The sequence below is a fragment of the Papaver somniferum genome, chromosome 7, assembly GCF_003573695.1.
Source record: "Papaver somniferum cultivar HN1 chromosome 7, ASM357369v1, whole genome shotgun sequence".
NCBI classification, from domain to species: Eukaryota; Viridiplantae; Streptophyta; class Magnoliopsida; order Ranunculales; family Papaveraceae; genus Papaver; species Papaver somniferum.
The window spans coordinates 200,857,291-200,874,714 of record NC_039364.1 but is presented as its reverse complement, the minus strand read 5'-3'; the positions used below and the strand labels follow the sequence as shown (position 1 = coordinate 200,874,714).

The 17,424-nt window shown below is 37.4% G+C and overlaps 1 pseudogene; it reads right to left on the bottom strand.

The window, feature by feature from the left end:
• Positions 1-13,801: 13,801 nt before the first annotated feature.
• LOC113293282 lies at positions 13,802-17,167 on the bottom strand (annotated as a pseudogene).
• Between the last annotated feature and the right edge of the window lie 257 nt (positions 17,168-17,424).

Below are 17,424 nucleotides of genomic sequence, written 5' to 3'. Positions count from 1 at the left end.
GTAAGGAACGCGACTGTACCTTAATCGGTATGAGACTTGGTTAGGGATCAACTACATTCCAGTCCGAAGTTAACCTGTAGTGGGCTAGTGTCTGTAGCGGCTTAATACAGTGTGGTGTTCAAAGCTGGACTAGGTCCCGGGTTTTTTCTGCATTTGCGGTTTCCTCGTTAACAAAATTTCTTGTGTCTGTGTTATTTCTTTTCCACATTATATTTATTTATATAATTGAAATATCACAGGTTGTGCGTAGATCAATCAGTTGATAAATCCGACCTTGTTTGTTGGATATAACTTGATTGACACTTGGGCATTGGTCTTTGGTAACATTCAAGTTATTTCTCATATCAATCAGGCTCACAGACTTCTATCTGTTCGATTTGCTGATTGTGTTGAGAAATGGAGTTAAAGCTCTTTGTTATATCTCTTAATTGAGCTCTCTTTTAAGTTGGTGCTCTCGAAATTATATTGGAGTTTATTCCATACAAATTGCCGAACGAATTATTGGACGTGGTTGTTATACCCCCGCTTTTTCGGGATGAATCCCTCAAATATCTATCGATAATTCCATGACTAAACTAATAGCCTAGACCTCCTTATATAAGAGTCACAAACTTGGTTCCCAAGTATTAGCCTCCTTGGATAAGGAAACCATCTCCAACTAGGAAACCATGATCAATTTAAGTATTACATCTTATTATGGAAGTTGACCCAATTTAGCAAACTCATTGTTTCCCTACATTCTCCACCTCGGATCATGTATTCATGCATGAGACGATTAACTTGTTTTCCCTCCATATTCTTAACATCGGTTGCAGCATCACTGGTTGCCTACATATCCTCAATAGGAATCAAACTGAAATGCAGTTCACCCAAATTACTCTGTAGAAATCTACCAAAAGAGAGCAAACCAAACTTGAACGTCAACAACTCAAGACTTAATAATCCAACCTATCGGTGATTGTATAAAATCTCCACCACGACGAAAAATTCCTGACTATCTCACTAACCATCGTCATACAATCACCCGCTATGCAACATATTGAGATACACCTTACTCCGTTATGTTCACAACTTCATATTGATTGGCATCATTCTAGGTGTATTGGATGCCAACTCAATCATATCATATGTGGTCATTGTCCATATGCTATCATCGAACTTAGTTACAGTCATTATGCATCCTTGAGCCTTTGTCGGCTACTTCGAACTTACTCCAAATTACAAATAGAGCTCCGTCTTGGCTTGCCTTGCTCCATCTGAGTTAATGCTCCTCTTCACTTGAGTCAATAACTCCAACTTGCGCATCATATCCGTAGGGATGACATCTGTAACTACTCGGCCAACAAATGAAACTACCATAGTATCCCCCAAGTGTCTTCCTAAGTGTTACCTCATCGTATCTAAACTCCAGCTGAATCAATTGTGTTAGAGCATAGATCGGTCAATCTCGCATGCGTTGCTATCTCAAGCATGTTTTTCAATGTTAGTGATCAAAACTATAAGTCTTGATTTCTAGCCTACATAGCTAAGTCTCGGACTAAGATAGAAAAGTATAGTTGAGCTCAAAGACTTCATGGCGATTCATCATACAACGACGAAGATATATACAAGGAACCATGGAACTTCATCAACAAAAAGGTATGTGGAGACTTGAACTTATCTATCACTCAAAAGTCTATCTCTTCTATCTCCTACTTCTTATGAGACAAAAGTCGTATGCTATATAAACTAGATCATACACATTTGACATTTCGAGTTGAGCATTCATTTCTTATCTTTGATCTCGAAATCATGTGTTGGTAAAGAGTTTCGCTTTGATCAAGTTTATCTTCACCTAGTGACGAAAGTCATGAAAAGTTTTAGTCACTTTGAGAATTGCTCTGACGTGAATCGGTCTGTGAATAACGGCTACATAGCGTCCTCTGAGAATATCTCAATGATTGAACCGAAGTTTTCGAACTTTGTTGATCAAGAGAAATCGGGAGGATTGTGGAATTGGCTTGCCAAGTCCGCGAACCTAGTTCAGACTCAGTCCGTGAACTGTCGGAAATTCTCGACCGAGAATTTCTGCTGGGATTTTCCAAATACTCGTTTGTGTGCTTAGTCCGCGAACTGGCAGAAGTTCTCTTTCCGAGAATTTTTACTGAGTTTGGAAAACTCAACCGATTAACTTAAGTCCGCGAACTTGTTTGTGAACTTAAGAGGTTATGATCTAAAGATGTGCTCTGGACATGAAACATTAAATTACTAAGGAATGCTTGATATGCACGAAAGTGCGACGCATTTTAACCCATAAATACATTGGCTAGGACTCATTATTTCTCTAATAAACTTGTTTTAAGTCTTTTCAAGGAAATAAGCTCTTATGGAGAAAGTTGCTCGAAAAGTGGTTTTTACACCCTAGAGGACACGTGTTATTCGGACTCTCACTATTGGTTAGGGGGCACCTCAATTACTAAGGGGCACCTTCTTTACTATTCAACACCTATTTCTAAAGGGACACCGGAACTGGATACGGGGAGGTCATCTTCAACCTTTTGAATTTTGAATTTTGGCGGGAAAATGGCTGCAGAATTAGGGTTGAAGATTTGAAGGCGTTAGGAAGAGACTAAAGCGCTGAAATCAAATGGGTTTGTTGCTAGTACCCAAACAGAGCTGGTATGGGTCTCTGTTTTGATTTAAATTGGCTAGAATCATGGATCTGAAGCAGCATAGTTTTGGCGGGAAAATGGGTTTTAATGGAACAAAATTAGGGTTGATGTTTTGAAGCTGCTATACTGAGACTCAATCGCTGAAATTTCATGGGACTTCTTGATTAAGCTTTACAGGAATGGTATGATCATTATTTTGGATTAGAATTGGCTGGAACTTCAATTTGAATCACACAGGGAGTTACGGGTTTCTTTTTAAAATCCGAGAGCTTATGTGAAGAATTACATGGAGTTTTGGCGAGATTAAATCGCTGGGGTGACTTGGAATATCCTGTTTTGATCTAAACAGGCGTGGTAGGGTCGTTATTGTTGATCCATTTGGGCTAGATAATCACTTAAAAGCAAAACAGGGAGTGAGGAAAAACTCGGGTTTTTTCTGCAATTAAGCTGTGAAGAGTTTTGGAGATTTTTGGCGAGAGTTTTGGATTGAAATGGATTAGCATCGATCCTTGATGACTAGATAGGGGACGCGTAAGCTTTGGTATTTACATAATCAAACTGTATTTGGACACACAACAAAACAGGGGAGTTTATTCTCGGAGAGAGATAATCACGACATTACATCGAATTTTGACGTGTACTCACGTGTTTGGATAGAGTTGGCTTGCTGAATAAGCGTGAATAAGGTGAACAAGGATATTCTGCACGTCATTCACAGCTGCATTTGAGAAAGAAAATATTTTCTTTATTACCGAGTAAAGGAAGATTATTGGGAGTTGATGAGCGAGATTTGTTGTTGCTGTGGTATGTATAAAGGCTGATGGGATGTCAGTGAGGGCTATCGAGTGATTGGGGAGGCTACAGAGTCGAGAGAATTGCTGCAGAGAAATCTGCAGCAGCAGCAGCAAAAAAACAGTGAAGAACGAAGAACAGACTGGCAAAAACGGTCGTTTTCCAACAGTGACAACGACACTTAGCCGTGGGTCGTATATCTACAGTGGTTGCGACACATAGTGACAATCGTAGAAGCTACAACGTCAGTAACAGTTTATTGTTGTATCTGTAAAAATTATAACTGTTACAAAAGCCCTGTTTTATACCTTTTCTCCTTGTAAACACCTTTTTGAGCAATGGAATATTATTTTGAGAGTGTTTTCACCATGTGGAGCTAAACCCCAACACTGGGTCGACGGAGGAAGCCAGACTTCATACTTGGGTGAATTTTTTTTATTTTCTATTTGACTTTTGCACTGAATTAAAATAAAATTATGATTTGAAAAAATTAGTTATTATTTTATTAGATGAGTCATGATTGCTTAGATGTTTGATGTCCCATGCTTAAGATTTATAATTAATGTTTGGAGAATCTACCTTGGCAAGAATAAGAGTCGGTGTTGTTTTATTTGTCGAGCGATAATTGTTTTGAAAATGAATAATTGAACCTATTGATATGAGTTTGGTCGAATCCTAGACCCAGTAACTCTCTATTTTATTCCTTTAAAATTAATCTTAACAAGTCTTAGAGTTCGAATCTTTACTACTACAACAACCACATCAAAAATCACTTCATTTTTGGTGCCGCCGACGCGGATTTGTTTTTAGATTAATTTTTAGGTTTATTTTTATTTATTTTGTATAGTATTTTCTTTTTCCTTTTTATGCGTTTATTTTTGTATTTCTTTTCAGGGACTTTTTGAGGATGATGACTTCTTCTGAGGAGACGTCACCTACGATGACGCTGGCGGAATATATGCGTAGAAAATCAAATTATCAGGAAACCTCATCTGAGATGACGCTTGCTGAATACATGCGTAGGCAATGGTATGGAGTTTATACTCCACATGAGGTAAGTGAAGAATCTCCTCTAGAGATATGCGAGAAGTATTACAAACACACACCGCCTAGTTTGGAACAAAGATTGAGAGTTCTTGAATGTAAAACATTATTTGTTGATGATGATGAATCTGTTAGTGACTCTCTGTTCCAAACTGAACATATAGATGACCCTGTGGATGATTGTGTGGATGATTTTCCTAATTCCATAGATGAATCTACCTCACAAGATCATTCACCCGACTTAGAGGTTGTTTCTAAACCCCTAGACTTCCAAAAGTTGCCTAATTTAGGGTTAGAATTGTGTGCTTCTAAAGTATTGTTGGATTACTTTGCATCTAAGTACCAAGAGGACTTGCCTATTCCTGATATTGTGCATGAATCAATTGATATTTCCCCAGTCTCAATAGAATCCCCATATTTTATTCTTTACGCACTTCCTTGTGCAGTAAAAACTTGGTTTAGGGGTAAATCTTGGTTTTTGATAGTTTCAGCGTCTCCGCATCTTTATAACATAAGTGTGAAGCTGTCATTTGTAAATGTTGTATTTTGGGTCGATCCCCAAATTTTCAGGTTATTAGTGTATGGGGATCCTTTTTGTATATTCCAGTAGGTATAATTTTACTTTCTGTTACTTTTTGCATTTTATGAATTTCCCATCTTAAGTTTTGCGTTGGATGACTCAATTACATTGAGGAAAATGTAATGTTTAAGTGTGGGAGAGTGTTTAACTTTTTACTCTACTGTTTCAGGAATTTTCTTGCATATTATGACCAGCTGTGTAGCGGGTCTTGGTCTCGAAAAAAAAAAAATATTTATATGACCAGCTGTGGAGCGGGTCTTTTCTTTTGTTCTCTCATCATAATATATATATATATATATATTGTAGCGGGTCTCTCTCTCTATCTTATTATATGACCAGCTGTGTAGCGGGTCTTTTCTCTTTTCTTGCGTGTTATGACCAGCTGTGTAGCGGGTCTACAAAAAAAAAAAATTGGTATGACCAGCTGTGTAGCGGGTCTCTCTCTCTTATTATATGACCAGCTATGTAGCGGGTCAATTTTCTGTTTTGCTCGAGGACTAGCAAAATGTAAGTGTGCGGGAATTTGATAAGCACGAAAGTGCGACGCATTTTAACCCATAAATACATTGGCTAGGACTCATTATTTCTCTAATAAACTTGTTTTAAGTCTTTTCAAGGAAATAAGCTCTTATGGAGAAAGTTGCTCGAAAAGTGGTTTTTACACCCCAGAGGACCCGTGTTATTCGGACTCTCACTATTGGTTAAGGGGCACCTTAATTACTAAGGTGCACCTTCTTTACTATTCAGCACCTATTTCTAAAGGGACACCGGAACTGGATAAGGGGAGGTCATCTTCAACCTTTTGAATTTTGAATTTTAGCAGGAAAATGGTTGCAAAATTAGGGTTGAAGATTTGAAGGCGTTAGGAAGAGACTAAAGCGCTGAAATCAAATGGGTTTGTTCCTAGTACCCAAACAGAGCTGGTATGGGTCTCTGTTTCGATTTAAATTGGCTAGAATCATGGATCTGAAGCATCATAGTTTTGGCGGGAAAATGGGTTTTAATGGAACAGAATAAGGGTTGATGTTCTGAAGCTGCTGTACTGAGACTTAATCGCTAAAATTTCATGGGACGTCTTGATTAAGCTTTACAGGAATGGTATGATCATTATTTTGGATTAGAATTGGCTGGAACTTTAATTTGAATCACACAGGGAGTTACGGGTTTCTTTTTAAAATCCGAGAGCTTATGTGAAGAATTACAGGGAGTTTTGGCGAGATTAAATCGCTGGGGTGACTTGGAATATCCTGTTTTGATCTAAACAGGCGTGGTAGGATTGTTATTGTTGATCCATTTCGGCTGGATAATCACTTGGAATCAAAACAGGGAGTGGGGAAAAACTCGGGTTTTTTCTGCAATTAAGCTGTGAAGATTTTTGGAGAATTTTGGAGAGTTTTGGCGAGAGTTTTGGCTTGAAATGGATTAGCATCGATCCTTGATGACAAGACAGGGGACGCGTAAGCTTTGGGATTGACAGAATCAAACTGTATTTGGACATACGACAAAACATGGGAGTTTATTCTCGAAGAGAGATAATCACGGCATTACAACGAATTTTGACGTGTACTCACGTGTTTGGATAGAGTTGGCTTGCTGAATAAGCGTGAATAAGATGAACAAGGATATTCTGCACGTCATTCACAGCTGCATTTGAGAAAGAAAATATTTTCTTTATTACCGAGTAAAGGAAGATTATTGGGAGTTAATGAGCGAGATTTGTTGTTGCTGTGGTATATATAAAGGTTGATGGGATGTCAGTGAGGGATATCGAGCGATTGGGGAGGCTATAGAGTGGAGATAATTGTTGCAGAGAAATCTGCAGCTGCAGCAGAAAAACAGTGAAGAACGAAGAACAGACTGGCAAAACCAGTCGTTTTCCAACAGTGACAACGTCACTTAGCCGTGGGTCGTATATCTACAGTGGTTGCGACACATAGTGACAATCGTAGAAGCTACAACGTCAGTAACAGTTTATTGTTGTATCTATAAAAATTATAACTGTTACAAAAGCCCTGTTTTATACCTTTTCTCCTTGTAAACACCTTTTTGAGCAATGAAATATTATTTTGAGAGTGTTTTCACCATGTGGAGCTAAACCCCAACACTGGGTCGACGGAGGAAGCCGGACTTCATACTTGGGTGAATTTGTTTTATTTTCTATTTGACTTTTGCACTTAATTAAAATAGAATTATGATTTGAAAAAATTAGTTATTATTTTATTAGATGGGTCATGCTTGCTTAGATGTTTGATGTCCCATGCTTACGATTTATAATTAATGTTTGGAGAATCTACATTGGCAAGAATAAGAGTCGATGTTGTTTTATTTGTCGAGCGATAATTGTTTGAGAATGAATAATTGAACCTATTGATATGAGTTTGGCCGAATCCTAGACCCTGTAACTCTCTATTTTATTCCTTTAAAATTAATCTTAACAAGTCTTAGAGTTCGAATCTTTACTACTACAACAACCACATCAAAAATCACTTCATTTTTGGCGCCGCCGACGCGGATTTGTTTTTAGATTAATTTTTAGGTTTATTTTTTTTTATTTTGTATAGTATTTTCTTTTTCCTTTTGATGCGTTTCTTTTTGTATTTCTTTTCAGGTACTTTTTGAGGATGATGACTTCTTCTGAGGAGACGTCACCTACGATGACGCTGGCGGAATATATGCGTAGAAAATCAAATTATCAGGAAACCTCATCTGAGATGACGCTTGCTGAATACATGCGTAGGAAATGTTATGGAGTTTCACTCCACATGAGGTAAGTGAAGAATCTCCTCTAGAGATATACAATAAGTATTACAAACACACACCGCCTAGTTTGGAACAAAGATTGAGAGTTCTTGAATGTAAAACATTATTTGCTGATGATGATGAATCTGGTAGTGACTCTCTGTTCCAAACTGAACATATAGATGACCCTGTGGATGATTGTGTGGATGATTTTCCTAATTCCATAGATGAATCTACCTCACAAGATCATTCACCCGACTTAGAGGTTGTTTCTAAACCCCTCGACTTCCAAAAGTTGCCTAATTTAGGGTTAGAATTGTGTGCTTCTAAAGTATTGTTGGATTACTTTGCATCTAAGTACACAGAGGACTTGCCTATTCCTGATATTGTGCATGAATCAATTGATATTTCCCCAGTCTCAATAGAATCCCCATATTTTATTCTTTACGCACTTCCTTGTGCAGTAAAAACTATGTTTAGGGGTAAATCTTGGTTTTTGATAGTTTCAGCGTCTCCGCATCTTTATAACATAAGTGTGAAGCTGTCATTTGTAAATGTTGTATTTTGGGTCGATCCCCAAATTTTCAGGTTATTAGTGTATGGGGATCCTTTTTGTATATTCCAGTAGGTATAATTTTACTTTCTGTTACTTTTTGCATTTTATGAATTTCCCATCTTAAGTTTTGCGTTGGATGACTCAATTACATTGAGGACAATGTAATGTTTAAGTGTGGGGAGTGTTTAACTTTTTACTCTACTGTTTCAGGAATTTTCTTGCATATTATGACCAGCTGTGTAGTGGGTCTCGGTCTCGAAAAAAAAAATTTTATATGACCAGCTGTGGAGCGGGTCTTTTCTTTTGTTCTCTCATCATAAGAAAATAAATATATATATTTATATGACCAGCTGTGTAACGGGTCTCTCTCTCTATCTTATTATATGACCAGCTGTGTAGCGAGTCTTTTCTCTTTTCTTGCGTGTTATGACCAGCTGTGTAGCGGGTCTACAAAAAATAAAATTGGTATGACCAGCTGTGTAGCGGGTCTCTCTCTCTTATTATATGACCAGCTATGTAGCGGGTCAATTTTCTGTTTTGCTCGAGGACTAGCAAAATGTAAGTGTGGGGGAATTTGATAAGCACGAAAGTGCGGCGCATTTTAACCCATAAATACATTGGCTAGGACTCATTATTTCTCTAATAAACTTGTTTTAAGTCTTTTCAAGGAAATAAGCTTTTATGGAGAAAGTTGCTCGAAAAGTGGTTTTTACACCCCAGAGGACACGTGTTGTTCAGACTCTCATTATTGGTTAAGGGGAACCTTCTTTACTATTCAGCACCTATTTCTAAAGGGACACCGGAACTGGATAAGGGGAAGTCATCTTCAACCTTTTGAATTTTTAATTTTGGCGGGAAAATGGCTGCAGAATTAGGGTTGAAGATTTGAAGGCGTTAGGAAGAGACTAAAGCGCTGAAATCAAATGGGTTTGTTGCTAGTACCCAAACAGAGCTGGTATGGGTCTCTGTTTCGATTTAAATTGGCTAGAATCATGGATCTGAAGCATCATAGTTTTGGCGGGAAAATGGGTTTTAATGGAACAGAATTAGGGTTGATGTTTTGAAGCTGCTATACTGAGACTCAATCGCTGAAATTTCATGGGACGTCTTGATTAAGCTTTACAGGAATGGTATGATCATTATTTTGGATTAGAATTGGCTGGAACTTCAATTTGAATCACACAGGGAGTTACGGGTTTCTTTTTAAAATCCGAGAGCTTATGTGAAGAATTACAGGGAGTTTTGGCGAGATTAAACCGCTGGGGTTGACTTGGAATCTCCTGTTGGCGAGATCTAAAAAGGCGTGGTAGGGTCGTTTTTGTTGATCCATTTGGGCTGGATAATCACTTGGAAGCAAAACAGGGAGTGAGGAAAAACTCGGTTTTTTCTGCAATTAAGCTGTGAAGATTTTTGGAGAGAGTTTTGGCTTGAAATGGATTAGCATCGATCCTTGATGACTAGAAAGGGGAGGCGTAAGCTTTGGGATTGACAGAATCAAACTGTATTTGGACATACGACAAAACAGGGGAGTTTATTCTCGGAGAGAGATAATCACGGCATTACAACGAATTTTGACGTGTACTCACGTGTTTGGATAGAGTTGGCTTGCTGAATAAGCGTGAATAAGATGAACAAGGATATTCTACACGTCATTCACAGCTGCATTTGAGAAAGAAAATATTTTCTTTATTACCGAGTAAAGGAAGATTATTGGGAGTTAATGAGCGAGATTTGTTGTTGCTGTGGTATATATAAAGGCTGATGGGATGTCAGTGAGGGCTATCGAGTGATTGGGGAGGCTACAGAGTCGAGAGAATTCTCTGCAGCAGCAGCAGAAAAACAGTGAAGAACGAAGAACAGACTGGCAAAAACAGTCGTTTTCCAACAGTGACAACGACACTTAGCCGTGGGTCGTATATCTACAGTGGTTGCGACACATAGTGACAGTCGTAGAAGCTACAGCGTCAGTAACAGTTTATTGTTGTATCTGTAAAAATTATAACTGTTACAAAAGCCCTGTTTTATACCTTTTCTCCTTGTAAACACCTTTTTGAGCAATGAAATATTATTTTGAGAGTGTTTTCACCATGTGGAGCTAAACGCCAACACTGGGTCGACGGAGGAAGCCGGACTTCATACTTGGGTGAATTTGTTTTATTTTCTATTTGACTTTTGCACTTAATTAAAATAGAATTATGATTTGAAAAAATTAGTTATTATTTTATTAGATGGGTCATGCTTGCTGAGATGTTTGATGTCCCATGCTTACGATTTATAATTAATGTTTGGAGAATCTACCTTGGCAAGAATAAGAGTCGATGTTGTTTTATTTGTCGAGCGATAATTGTTTGAGAATGAATAATTGAACCTATTGATATGAGTTTGGCCGAATCCTAGACCCTGTAACTCTCTATTTTATTCCTTTAAAATTAATCTTAACAAGTCTTATTGTTCGAATCTTTACTACTACAACAACCACATCAAAAATCACTTCAATGCTTTATGCAAACCGTGGATATAATGTTCATGAGCCGGTTCAATCAAACCGAATAATCTTTGTTTCAATTGTGGCTTTTGTAGTTACATAAGATCTCATAGAAATTGAACAACTCTGTAACTAGTTCATTTGAGTCAATTGAACTAGTTATGGTGAAGAAGAACAAGGTTAATATGAACTGCTTATATGGTTAACCTTTTGGGTTACTATGTTGAACCGACATACACGTACACGTTTGGGCATGGTTTTCACGAACCCAGTAAACGTCTAACCAAGTGTGTGTGACAAGCTAAGTTTTCGATCTAACGGTTGAGAAATATTAGCTTGAATCTAAATCAGGTTTTCATCTAACGATGAATATGGATTGCTTTGTAACTAAGGCAAAACCCTGATTTGAAGGCTATATAAAGGAGACATCTAGCATTGTGCAAAACTAATCCCCACACGTTTGTCTGCTACTAGTGCGTCCGCTAGAGTCGATCTCCATTAACCTTTGATTTTCTTCTCTAAAATCAGGTTAACGACTTAATGACTTGATTGGGATTGTGAAGCCAGACCGATACTACTTTATCGTAGTTGTGTGATCTGATCTTGCATCTTCTATCGTACGAGTACAATCGAATGATTGTCTTGAGATCGTGAGAGTTCTCCGATAGGAAAGATAAAGAAGTCACAAACATCTTCGTCTCACTGTTTATGATTCCTCGACAATCCGCTTGTGTAATCAGGAAGGATTGTAGAGAGGTGATTGATTAATCTAGGCTGTTCTTCTGGAATATAAGACCGGATTATCAATTGGTTCCTGTTACCTTGATTTTATATCTAAAGACGAAACAAATCCTAGGGTTTATCTGTGGGAGACAGGTTTATCCTTTTATAGACTTTCCTGTGTGAGACAGATCTGTTTATTATCAAGTCTGTGATTTTGGGTTACATCAACTCTTGGTTGTGGGTGAGATCAGCTAACGGAATCAAGTGCACAGTATCCTGCTGGGATCAGAGGCGTAGGAGTACAACTGTACCTTGTATCGGTGGGAGATTGATAGGGGTTCAACTATAGTCCAGTCCCAAGTTAGTTTTCATTAGGCTAGTGTCTGTAGCGGCTTAATACAGTGTGTATTCAATCTGGACTAGGTCCCGGGGTTTTTCTGCATTTGCGGTTTCCTCGTTAACAAAACTTCTGGTGTCTGTGTTATTTCTTTTCCGCATTATATTTTATATAATTGAAATAATACAGGTTATGTGTTCGTGATCATCAACTTCTCTAATCCAACCTTTGGTTATTGATTGTAGTTGATTGATCCTTGGACATTGGTCTTTGGTACCGTCCAAGTTGTCTCTCTTTGATAAAGACTCGCATATTTCTATTTGCTTGAGTAAAGATCAAATCGAGAGATTGAGATAATAACTCCTTGAGATACTTTTATCCAGATTGAGTCTGACTGTCTAGTTGATTCTCTAGCAAAAGTATTTCGGAGTTAGTCCATACAGATTGCTAATCGAAATATTAGGTGGTGTTGTTAGACCCCCGCTTTTTCAAATTGCATATTCAAATAACAGATCATATACTTGCTCTTTTCAAAAGCATCTGCACCAAAGCAAGTTAACGAGATATTTTGTGTTAGTTTGTAATAGATCAGACTTTATGTTAGATTTAAAGAAACCAACCTTCTTGTATGTACCAATGCATATCGAGCATGACTCAAACTGCGCACCAAATACAACCAATCCACGGATCACTGCCATTGTGTACCACTCTCGAGCTCATCTCTATGAATCTTGCTTTAACGAGCCCATCTCAGATTTGATCATGATTCCACGACCATATATCACCAATTAAGTTATCCTCTTCCGTAAAAGCTCATCATATCGAATTTAGTTGTTATAAGTAAAGTTTTCAGCTTTTTATTGAAAGGGGTGGATTCTCATTTCTGAATTTGACTACTACTTTGATTTTAAGTGCTTGACTGCTTCTTGTTGTTGGTGTTAGAAACCTGAAACTTGATGCGGGTAACTGGGATTTGTTTTTTTGAAGGTAACTGGGATTTGTTGACTGAATAATTAGTTGAACTTCTTAATTGGGATTATGGGTTTTTGCAGTAGTTTGTCGAGTAGACGAGTAAGGTTGTTGACTGATTAGTTTGTTGAGTAGAGTAAGGTTGTTGACCTGATGGAGGAAATGAGTACTTTGATGTTGCATTAATGTGTTATAAGGATTTATAACGTTAGAGTAGATGAGTAAGGTTTGTTGACATGAAAAAGATTGAGCAGGAAAATGTGGTTGAGATGCAGATGTAGTGAGTTTATTGAGGTTGTGCAGGTTGTCTTTGTAACCATGAAAGCATTTGGTTCCAAACTTCCAAGTGATATTCAAATAGATAGGACGTAAGCACAGGACGTTGGACCAACTAACAAGAATTTTGTGTTTAGGAACACAACTATTAAACTTGAGGAATACACCTTTTCTATGTAGTTCTTCCATAGACACAAATGTAAGGAAAGAAAGAGGTGAATAATTATTTTGCTTTCTTCTGCACTGTGGAAGGTTAAACCCAGCGCCATACTTCTGTTTTTGTTCTTGTTCCTTCTATTCGAAATCACACTCATACCTAGCTTTTTTTCTTTCTACTCTAAGACACAAAGTGTCCCCACTCCATAAATACAAAGTGTCCCCATTTCATAAATCTATGTGCAGTGTGAAAGGTTACAAGGGATTAATGCATTTCTGACTAGCAAGATAGAGGTATATGCTCAAGCATGCATCTTCTGTTGCGCACAACTTTGGTACCTTATACACAAAGTTGTGTGTTTGTCCATATATTTCATTTCCGTTCTTTAATGTAGAAAAGAAACTGCATACTAACGAATATTCAGCAAAAGATAAAAGATATTGAAGTTTTCTGTAAACCATAAGTATTGGGTGTATGCCAAAACTTGAAAACTGGAAAGAACCAACCATCACTAATTTCATGTCTTTAGCTACAAAAATAAAGTTCAAGGCGGGAACTAACATAACTCTTAACTTACTAGAAACACAAAGATGTCAGATAAGGAACCTCAATATGTTTAGATAAAGCAACTTAGGTTGTCTCTCTAGTTCATCCTCCTGATGAGTTTGTTAATGTAATCTTCACGGTTTCCTGCATCACCTCCTTCAACATAATGGTTTCTCTTATTCTTGAGCCCACCCAAAGGTTCACTCAGCTTAAAGGCCATAGGAAGTTGTTCGCTTACTTGAAGTGGGGACCAACTGTCATGATCTCATGAATAAGATCTTCAATGCAGATGATTCCGTACTTGCCCAAACCCTGCAATTAATTTACATCATCTTAGAATCATCAATGCAAATTTCCAGAACCTTAAAACTTGATATCAATTATGTGAATCGTTTCAGACCTGTCCGATAATGGAATTGTCAGTCAAAGCGGTTCTTCGCTTGTTAAGCTTTCCATAATCCCTTTTGTAGATCAATTACTTGACAGTCTTAAGATTGGGATATCTAAAAGATTAGCCGGAAAAGTTCAAACTAAAGTTAGTCCCACCGCAAAAACTAAACATACATAACTGCACCACAAAACAAAAAACATAAACAAATCTGAAAATACACACCCATAGGTAATGTAAGGCCCAACTCTCTGCAACATTTGTAATGTGGCTTTATTCACCTTAAGGAATACTCCATTAAATATCTGCATTCATACGAAATGCATATACATTAAAGCCAACTATTTTCTCTGTAGAACTTGTCAACATAAAATGACATTTACAAAATAAAACTAAGACCTAATTCTCACAGCTTCCTACCAGATCTTACAATACCCAGGTCCATTTGGTTGTATGTATAATAATAGTAATTGTAAGTACAATAATTTGTGTTGTCAAAATACCTCAGACATGAGGACATAGCTAACCACATATACCATCAAAGATGTTTTCACATTAAAATGAACCATGAACTAGTGGTTATGGTGTTTATAACTATCCTACTCGGCCAGATGGAATGAGGGAACTGATAAATGACTACCTACATAGTAGAACATGGATAGAAACAAACATAATCTTAAAAAAGTATGATCAATCACCTGTCTTAGACGCAGAAGCTGCAAAATATTTTTTGATTTTGGGTCCTTAGCATTGATACTTCAAAACCACGAACAGTACAAGAATTAAACACCAAATGAACGTCAGAAAATTAAATGTGTTTAACAAATAACAAAATATCCATACCCCTTGATTCGAACGATAAAAGAGCAGCTTAGATTCTGAGTTAAAGTAAAATCCTCCTCTCAACTTTGCCTCACACTTCAAATTGATTAATTCCCTTTGCTACACAATCAAAATAATTTCATCATTTAGGTGAAAATGTATATTGGAGATGATTCACATGAATTGAAGAAAAGCCTGAACTGTTGACCTTTTCGCTATATTCCCGTGCATACTGCTTAGCTCTGTTGAAAATAAGTTTTCTGTTCTCAGTGTTCTTCTTCTTGGCAGCTTCAAGTTCCTGCTTCTTTGCTAATTCCCATTCCTCACTCCTCTTCTGCTTCTTCAAAAAGGACTCTGGAACCATGGGCCGTGCTTTGACTTCTGTGGCCATCTCTTCTCTGTAGATCATCCATCCAGTCTGTAAGTATAGAAAACAACAATTAAGAAATCTAGCAACTGTTGACTCCATCTTAATTACATTAGATGTGTATGAAACACACCAACTATTGGAATAGAGGTGTAAAGACAACAATATTCTAACTACTCCACAAATGGAAGCTTATATCTGTTTCAAACCATTACTGGGTCGCCATACCCTAAATTAGTCTGACTACTGCTACTTTAGATATATCTTATGGGTTTTGTTATCTTGTGCACCCATGCACAAGATAAGAACAAATGCTAATAATCGGAGAAAGTAAACAATCAACAACAACAATGATAGTGTTAATATAAGTGGATTCTTTCTCAAATGCTAATCATTGGTTCTTTACCTTGTGCATGGGTGCACAAGATAACAAAACCCAACTAGAAAATACAATCTCTAACTGATGTTCCGATCACCATGAAACATCACCATTTGGTTCGTATTCGACACTCAAAACTACACATTGTAAAATAATGGATACAAATGTAAAATACAATCACAAGCTTGCAGGACCAAAACCTAACTGCTTCTCAACTGAAACTTCTAGCCTGGTTGATTACAAAATAAGGAAACCAATCCAAGGAATTTCATGTCTCAGGGCAAAGAAAACATATTATGGGATCTGTAAATCAAACATATCCCAAAAACAGAAACATTCAATCTAAGAGCGATAGATCAACCACCATTTGACACACGTGCAATACTCTTTAAGCTGATATTAGGATTTTAAGAAACTAGAAAAACATACTCCCTCCGTTCTTAAATAATAGGCTGGTTTCTATAAATAAAAGTTTCAAAAAAATAGGTTGGTTTCCTAATTGGGAAGTCAAATGCTATTTTAGTTTTGTGGGACCACTTTTCTCTTAACTTCTTTTGATGACAAGTGTCATGTGGACCACTTCACTTTACTTCTTTTACTGACAAGTGTCATGGGGACCATTTCCCTTCACTTCTTTTATTGACAAGTGTCATGAGGACCACTTTCAATGATTAGTTCTCTTAATTTCCTTAAAATCTAAAAACAAAACCAGCCTATTAAAAAAGAACTGAGGGAATAGTATCCAACAACAGATCATAATTCTACTCTTAATTCAAGTTCTAGCTATTTCATACCAATTAAGTTGTCCATGGCAAACAAACATATTAGGGTAAACCTAATTAAAAAGGGGCAAACCCTTTCATATAACAAGTTTATTATAATATAACAAGAACACAAAAAATGCAATCACAATGGGATATCTCAATCACCATCTAATACACATCGGAAAACTCAATTTGTGGCTTAGAGTAGAAGAATAAAGGCTAACTAATCTTTACTCATTCCAAGCTAAACCCTAGATTCTTCCAAATCGTCAGTCACTACACTCCGATGTTTCACAAACTCTCTAAACCCAAAAACCTCAAAACCACTACAGAAAACGAAACTTCTCAAACCATTTCATGCCCATTACTCTACAGAAGATCATTTCACTGCCCAAATCAATTGAAAACATAACAAGTAGAAACGAATATACATCAAAAATATGCTTACAAGATAAAAGATCTGGGGTATCAGATCGAGATACCAGAATGTTTGATGAGTAGATTAGGGTTATTCTCTGTTAATTACTTACCACTTTTCAGCGACCTGGTTTAGGGTTTTTGGAGGCGGCTTTTCCCTCCAACTCTCCCCTCTTTGGCTTGGCTCGATAATGAGAAAAAACAGAGAATATAAGGGTTTTGCAGACCTAAATTCATCTAACGGCTGTTACTAAATAGAAAGAACCGCACCGTTGATTTACGGTCTTGTGTATAGTACCGGGGAAATTCATTTCATGCGGAGCCACATTGCAGGGCAGACTGCAGTGATATGCTATTGCCTTGGACTCGACTAGATGTGGACTTTGGGCCAAAAGGGACAGTGCAAATGTAGGCCCTTGCATGGACTACATC